The sequence below is a fragment of the Aulostomus chinensis genome, chromosome 4 (assembly GCF_037954235.1).
Source record: "Aulostomus chinensis isolate RoL2024-O1b breed Wild chromosome 4, RoL_Achi_v1.0, whole genome shotgun sequence".
In the NCBI taxonomy this organism is placed as follows: Eukaryota; Metazoa; Chordata; class Actinopteri; order Syngnathiformes; family Aulostomidae; genus Aulostomus; species Aulostomus chinensis.
The window spans coordinates 31,665,242-31,672,726 of NC_141323.1; the positions used below are offsets into that span (position 1 = coordinate 31,665,242).

General features: G+C 43.0%; 1 non-coding gene across 1 annotated transcript; it reads left to right on the forward strand.

Annotated features, from left to right (window-relative positions):
• The first annotated feature begins 4,752 nt into the window (after window positions 1-4,752).
• On the forward strand, window positions 4,753-4,825 carry trnar-acg (transfer RNA arginine (anticodon ACG)). Its single transcript has one exon. It is a non-coding gene; the product is annotated as a tRNA-Arg (tRNA).
• Window positions 4,826-7,485: the final 2,660 nt, after the last annotated feature.

A 7,485-nucleotide genomic window follows, 5' to 3' on the forward strand; every position in this document is an offset into this window, starting at 1 on the left:
CAGGACAGGACAAAAAGAGTCTACACATTCAGATGTATGACAGAAAATGTAAATGATATGGCGCCATTTTCGGTTTTTGTGCTGTCTGATTTTCTAAATATAACATTTATAAATATTTGTAAGACGAAAATAAGAAAGACAACCTGCATCATCACAGTCATGAAGACCTCAACACGGTTGAAGAGAAAGTCTCAGGGTGGATTCTTGTGTTTTGCAGCATCCTTGATGTGTCTGCATAGAAACATTGGTGTTGTGGACCCACATCCACAGAGAGAGGAACCAAAAATGCAAGTGGAGAATGTTTCTGGAGCAGCTGGGAAATTCCCTGGTCAAGCCACACATTGAGAGAAGGGAACGGATGCCCTGAGACCCAGACGCTGCAGCCTTGCTCAGACAGCTGCAGAGCTCACCCAGCACTCCATCCATGCCATCAGCAACACAGAGAGCATCCACGCCAGCATCCTCCTCAGCAGCCCTGCCTCAACACCAACCAGAACAGCCACAGCCAAGACCCACTCAGGCCACCAGATTCCAGAAGTAGGAGTCAGGTCTGCCCAAGCAGTCAGGACAGCAGGACAAATGGATTGTGGTTCAACTGCAAACGCACACGTTTTTGCACCAAGAGACTTTTCCTCAGTTTGTTTTTTACTGGTTTTGAACCAGTAGTTGGTTTGATTTGCTTGACTGGTTGTTTGACCTTGCAAATCCATATTTTGGGTTCTGGCTTGTTCTGCTTTTCATGTTGTGTTTGTATTAACGTTCTGTTGCTGAAAAAAATATTTGTCTTTTTCTTGAAGTAAATATATGAGGGTGGAAACTGACTGTCACACCCCGGACACAGGTATGGGTAGTGTGAGACCCAGACATTAAACCATTGATGGCAAAACACGACAGAGTTGCATAAGTTGTAACAATATTTATTTCCCCAGTTGTGATACACAAATATAATAAAGCAGCTATATACAGAAGGGACCAGAGGTCTGTAATAAAAATAATCAAAACTAAATAACGAGCTCAAAACAAAAGCATAACTCAGAAACAAAGTAATTTAGCAAAATGCAAATCAAAATATTTAACGTTGATCAAACGCGTACATTCTATGTTTTAGCAGTATACTTTCAACAAGAATAAATCAATGCACATTCCAACCATAGTTGACTCTCAGCTTAATCAATAGAAAGAACATCATAACTTGGAAACAATAGAACTTTTGAGAAACAATATTCACCTCTGGACCTCAGCAATGAGGTCCCTAACCTAGCAGAGTTAACAGCAGACTGCCTTGTAAGCCCACTCTCACCCCTTATATACTCTCATGGCCCCTCCCACCAGACAGACCAAAGACCAGTTAAGGGGAGTTGTATTGTTTTCCCAAATTGTTCTGTGTACCTTAACATACAGCAAAGAAACACCATGTCCTTCAATGACCATATATATCTGCTACTTTGCAATAAACAAATGTCCAGTGTCCTTCATTGACCAAACCCATTCACATGTCGATGTACTGTTCGAGTTCCCCTGTCTCCGGACAGGGAATGGTTCGCCCCAATTTGGGCGTAGCCTTCGACGCCTACTTAAAGGCTCCAGCCCCACCCTGACTCTTTTAGGATCCAGTTCAGAGCCCTGGTGAGGGAGAAGGCCGTAACCTGTTTGATGCATGGCCTTGCCGAACAAATGTCCTTCAACGTTGCTGGCCGTCTCCGGGATTGTCCATGCCATCCCACCAAACAACTGTGCACTCATTGAGGTGGGCCAGGGACAAACAGTGACAGTGGGGTCTAGACTGTCACACTGACCCATAACACCATGGATGTTACAATAGTTAATAATATTAAAATGAAACAATAAATAAAACCAATCCATGTCAGAGATGTGTTCTAACACCCCTCAGTAATGGTCAGGAAACACAAAAACCTTTTGTTTATTTCTATTATTTTCTTGAGGTTCATTTGATAATTTTTTAAACTGAAATCGAGGGTTTACTGACTAGAAAAGGTCCAGAGGCCCACAACAAAATATTCAAATCAATATTTCCATGGATAAGGAAGCCTAACAAGGAAACCAAGAGATGGAAACAACTTGGATGATAGAAAATTGTTTTTAGTTTATTTTACAGCTGATTGAAGACGTGGGTCAAAACCGACCTGTTAACATCAGAGATGGGAACAGAAAGCTAACACAAGAGGAAGGTTGAAGCTATGAAAAAGGAGTTTGATAAAAATCTTGAACTGACAGTAGAAATATCCTTTTGTATGTTTACCTTTGTTGACAGAAGTCACTTTAGCTTGGCAGTGAAAAGAATCTCTGCTAGCTTCACAAATAAGTGGCACAAATTGGGTTCAAGCTGGACTTTGGACACTGGTATCTGCAACAACTCCCATCAACTCCTAATTTGTGTGTACAAAAAAATCATTGAGAAATCAAGGTGAGATCAAAGAAAGAATTCTAAGATCCCCCAGGGACAATGAACAGGCTCTACTGGTGCTTAGGACTCTGTTGATCAGCTGCTGAGTTGCTACTTGATGTCAACATTGGTTTGTTTCATCCTGAGTAGTTTGATCATAGCAGAGTCGCTGCATCAATGATCTGAATGTGGACGGACAGATTGACCCTCCACAGCAGACGCATGTGACAGACCTCTTGATGAGACGCCTCAGTCTTCAATTTAGTCGTCGTGTGTCATGCAGTGTTGAGGAGGCCGGCTGGCTGTGGGTAAAGTGGGGCTCAGAGTTTGTGGAGTCGGCTCTGGACTGAAGGGGGTCACTGATTTGTTCTCAGATGCTACAGCTCAGGTTAGCGAGGTGGTGGAGAAATGAGTGAGAACTCTGCCAGCTGGAGCCTCTTGGGTCCCGGGAGGCTTCACTCCTGGAGGTGGAAATGATGAGGAGTTTTAAAATCTGCTCCTCTTTCACGCTGACTTGTTTTCTTGGGTTCCCTCTTTTATTCATGTGTGATTTTAATCTCAGCTCTCTAAACCTGAATGGAGCCAGAACCCATTTTAAAAGAGTTGCTCTTTTTAAACTCCTGGAGATCAAGAGGATCCCTGCCATGTTTGTCCAGGAGACCCACAGCACAACAGTCAGTGAATGGGGATGCAGGCAGGCTTTTAATGGAGGTCATTTGAAGTCCCAAGTCCAGTTGGAGCAGAGGGTGGAGTTTGATTCTCCAGGAGTTTTTTGTTGTTGTTTTTTCACCAGTTTCTTTTGATTTGGAGGAAATCGTTCCAGGTGTTTGAAAGAAGGTGAGAGCAACTTTGGAAAATCGAAGCGAAGTAAAATCTGGTCAACTGGACGTAAGTTTTAAACTACGGTGCGTAAACTTATGTCCAGTTGACCAGATTTTACTTCGCTTCGATCTACGATGACCTGGATGAATGAGAACCTACACAGAAAACTTTGGAAAATGTTCAACTGGTGTTTTTAAATGTCTTTGCACCAACAAATGGTGGACAGGACAGCTTTTGAAACATTTTCATGCCACTGTTCAACACTGAATCTGCTGGTTTCCTGTTTTTAGGAGCTGATGGGAGCTGCACAGAGAAGCTCTTTTAGACAGGAACCATTCAGAGCTCCATCCTGCTTCTTCCAGCAGGATCCACAGATCCACCAACACACCAGCTGTTTGATGTGTGGAGGCTTTTTACCAGGATTCCTAGACAGCACAGCTGGACTCACTCAACAGCTAACTTGTTAGCACCGACGAGACAGGAGCGCTTCTATGGTTTTACTCAGTGGTTCAATATTTTTAAAAGATGTCCCATTCAGCCTGTGGGTTTTAGTGATCACTCTTCAGTCTCCTGTTCTGTTTTATTAAAATATTCATTTAAAAGCTCCTGAGAGAGAGAGAAAGAGAGAGAGAGAGAGAGAGAGAGAGAGAGAGGGAGAGAGAGGGAGAGAGAGAGAGAAAGAGAGAGAGAGAGAGGGAGAGAGGATCAAACTGATCTCAAACTTGACTTCAAAATTCTCTGATTATAATAATTTGTACTCCTTGATAGATTCATCACTACAGGGTCATAGAGGGTCCATTACTATTGCAGTATATTAAAGAATATAAGAACGAGGTTTCCATCCATGGAAATATAATATTTCATGTATTGCAGTATATTTTCAAAGATATAACACTTTAATGTGAGACTTTAATGTCTGTCTTTGGTTTCTAAACTCTGACTCTCCTGTTATTGGTGCTGACTGAATTCTACCACCTGACAGACTGGGAAGGCTCATATTTGTGATGGATCCATCAACACATGAAGATCTTGTTTCAATGTTATAACATTAAAGCTCATCTTAGTAAAACAATGAAGTTACCTGAACTAAATTCTTGAAAAAAATGACTGTCACTGACTTAAATAAATCAAATCTACTTCAAAGTTCCTTCTGTTGTCATAAGTCGGCCATTTTAAGTGTACTTGTAGTTCCAGAGCATTCCAAGTGGAAATGATATGAATCCATTTTGTTAGATGAACTCAGTTCCTCTGCTTTGATGTTGGTGGACTGAGTGGAGTTTGCCTGAACCTGCTTGAACCTGTTTGCTCCTGCTCAGTCCCTCACTCAAGCCTCACTCAGCCTCAGCAGCACCGCTCCACTGAGGACTGATTCAGGTTCCTAGCAACCAAATACAGAGGAGAGCTGAACCTTCTCTCTGTGAGGCCACAGTGCTGACCACTGCACCATTGTGTCCCCTGAAAATGCCACCACGTTGTTGGGATTTTCTGTAAAAGCAAGCACACAAGAACATAGCAGTTCCTTCACAGGGCTGGTGGCGCAATGGATAACGCGTCTGACTACGGATCAGAAGATTCTAGGTTCAACTCCTGGCCAGCTCGCTTTAAACTTTATACTGAGACGATGAAGTGAGAACCACTGCTAAAAGTCACTGAAATCCTCCAAGGTTTCCTCCTTGTCTGCTGTAAACATGAACACATGCATGGATCCTGCTACCTCTCACATGTTAAGCTGGCACTTGACAGTGACAGCAGGAGAACAAAAAATCCCAGAGTGTCATCAACATTTCCTGGAAACTAAATGACAGAAGCTGTTGAATTTCTGTGTCAGAACAAGGAGAAAGGAGCCCCAATGAAAGAGTGGTGTGTGTGTGAATGAGAGGACATTGTTCAGTCCACAGACCTGAGCATCGCTGCTCTGACTACCACGTTACCTCCTGGTTATCAGTGTGAAGTCAATGGTGAGGTAGTCAGTTGTTCCTTGTGTTTTATTCCAGAGGCCTGGTAGTTAAACGCTGAATTAAATAATTTTAATTCTTAACTTGAATTTTCATGCTGTTTTGCTGGAAATGTTTGACAACTTCTTGCATGTTGGTGCCCCATCACACAAAAAAGGTGCAGTTGTACTCTTTTCACCTCTGACCCACAAACATTCCACCAGTGAACGTCCAGAAATTGAAGCATAAACAGTTCAGCAACAACAAATTCTTCAAATCATCCTCTGAACCGAGAGCCACAGGCTCCTCCCAACATATGCAACACTGCCATTGAACTCTGCTTCAGTGTAACGGTGGTCGAAGGGTCAACATTGAACCTGTTGTATGACTTGAAAATTGTATCAGAGATCTGTGAGCAGGGCTAAATATATGAAAGTGTTGTCATTAACAGGTTGTGCATTTCTGTAGGTCCAAACATATCCTGGAGTCCACCAATGCCAGTTGTGACCTTGTGGGCTCCGGCTCCAGCGCTGTCAGTGAAAAATGACTGACAATCCATTGTCTCCTGGTGAGTCCTGCTGTGTTGGTAGGATGCATCAAATCACTGTGGGAACAAGAGACACAGTGACTGAACTGTAGCCCATCCATCCATCCATCCATCCATCATCCATCCATCCATCCATTCATTCATTCATCCATCCATCCATTCATTCATCCATTCCTCCATCCATTTTCTTCCACTTATCCTGTTAAGGGTTGTGGGGTGGGGGGACCTGTCTCCCCAGCTTTCAGCGTGAAGTGGGTTCACCCTGGAGGGGTCGCCAGTCCATTGCAGGGCCAACACATAAAGACAGACAACCATTCACACTCACAGTCACACCTAGAGTCAGTTTAGAGTATCAATCAGCCTCGTCCTCATTCTCATGTCTTTCCCACTGAAAAACTTTCACACCTGAAGTGTGAAGCATCGATAAAGGTTAATTTGACAGCACAACAGAAAATCCTAGTATATCACTGACATATTCTGTAAAAGAAATGATAGAAGCTGTTGAATTTTTAGAATGAGAAAAAATGTCCCCCAATGAAAGAGTGATGATTCTTTATTTTGATTTTGTTCTTCACTCCTACACTAGAGAGGGAAAGTGTCGGCTGGCTAGGAGCAACTGCCTGCTTCAGAATGGGAGGAGCCTCAGGACTTTCCAGTGAGAGCTGCAAACTTCCACCAGCGCCCACTGCCAGCACGTCTTCATGATGGAGCTGAGAAGAACACAACAACACAAGAGCACTGGAGAGGAGCACATCACTTCTTTGCTTCCTTGCCACTCTCATATCTGTCTGTACCACCTGGAGCTGGGGGGAGGAGCTTCACATGTTTTTTTTCTTGTTTTTTTTTCCAAAAGGGAATGACATGACTTACTCTGTATATTAGTATATGAACTACTGAGAATGTTCATCCCCAGTTTTAAGTTAGAATTAAATGTTAAGTAGAAAAATCTTCCCTCTTCAATCGTGTCACTCAGTGTTGTAAACTGTTTCAAACAAATTCTACTGTTCAACAGTTCAAGTGTTTCTAATGAAGCTGAATGTGCTCTCTTCTACTTTCCTCAATTGTGTTTCTTTCATGTCCTCCTGAGATCAAAGACAGAATTCTAGGTACTGTCAAAGCCCTGATGACATCATCAGGAATTCTGACTTTGATCTGGAAACTCTTGCTTTAATCTGAATTTGATCTGACTGAAGTTTTAGTTTAGGTTGCATGAGACTGATGCCCCCCCCCCCACCCCACCCCGTGACCCTTAAAGGATAAGAATAGAAAGTGGATGGAGGGATGGACTTAACACTGAAATCAGCTGATCTGATCCACATTCTAATTCTTCCTTTCCCTCTTTAGGAGTCAATGAGAATAGTAGTGTATATAATAATGTAAACACAACCTTGGAGTATCTTTCCAAAGCTTTTAGTATTTCATCTTGTTTCTACTTGTAGTTTTATTGTCTGGATATTTTCTTTTTATATCCTGCTGAGTGCTCTTTGCTTTTGGAGCTTCCTTCAACAACTACCAAGCCTCCTGGGTACTGTAGGAAACATGGTCAAGTTCTTCTTACTTTTGCAGTCAAGTCCTGCTCACATTGGTCTGTCTTCATTTTGACTCCTCCCACTGCCACAATGACCAGCCTTTATACACTTGGTGACTGGGGCCCTGGTTGCTGCAGGCCTCACCACCAGCCTGTGGTTGTGAGCAGGGCAGAACAGAACTGACAGTATCTCACATGCAGGACCTGGGTCAGTGCCTGGTGCCAGCTGGGGCACCGCTTTAACCTGGAC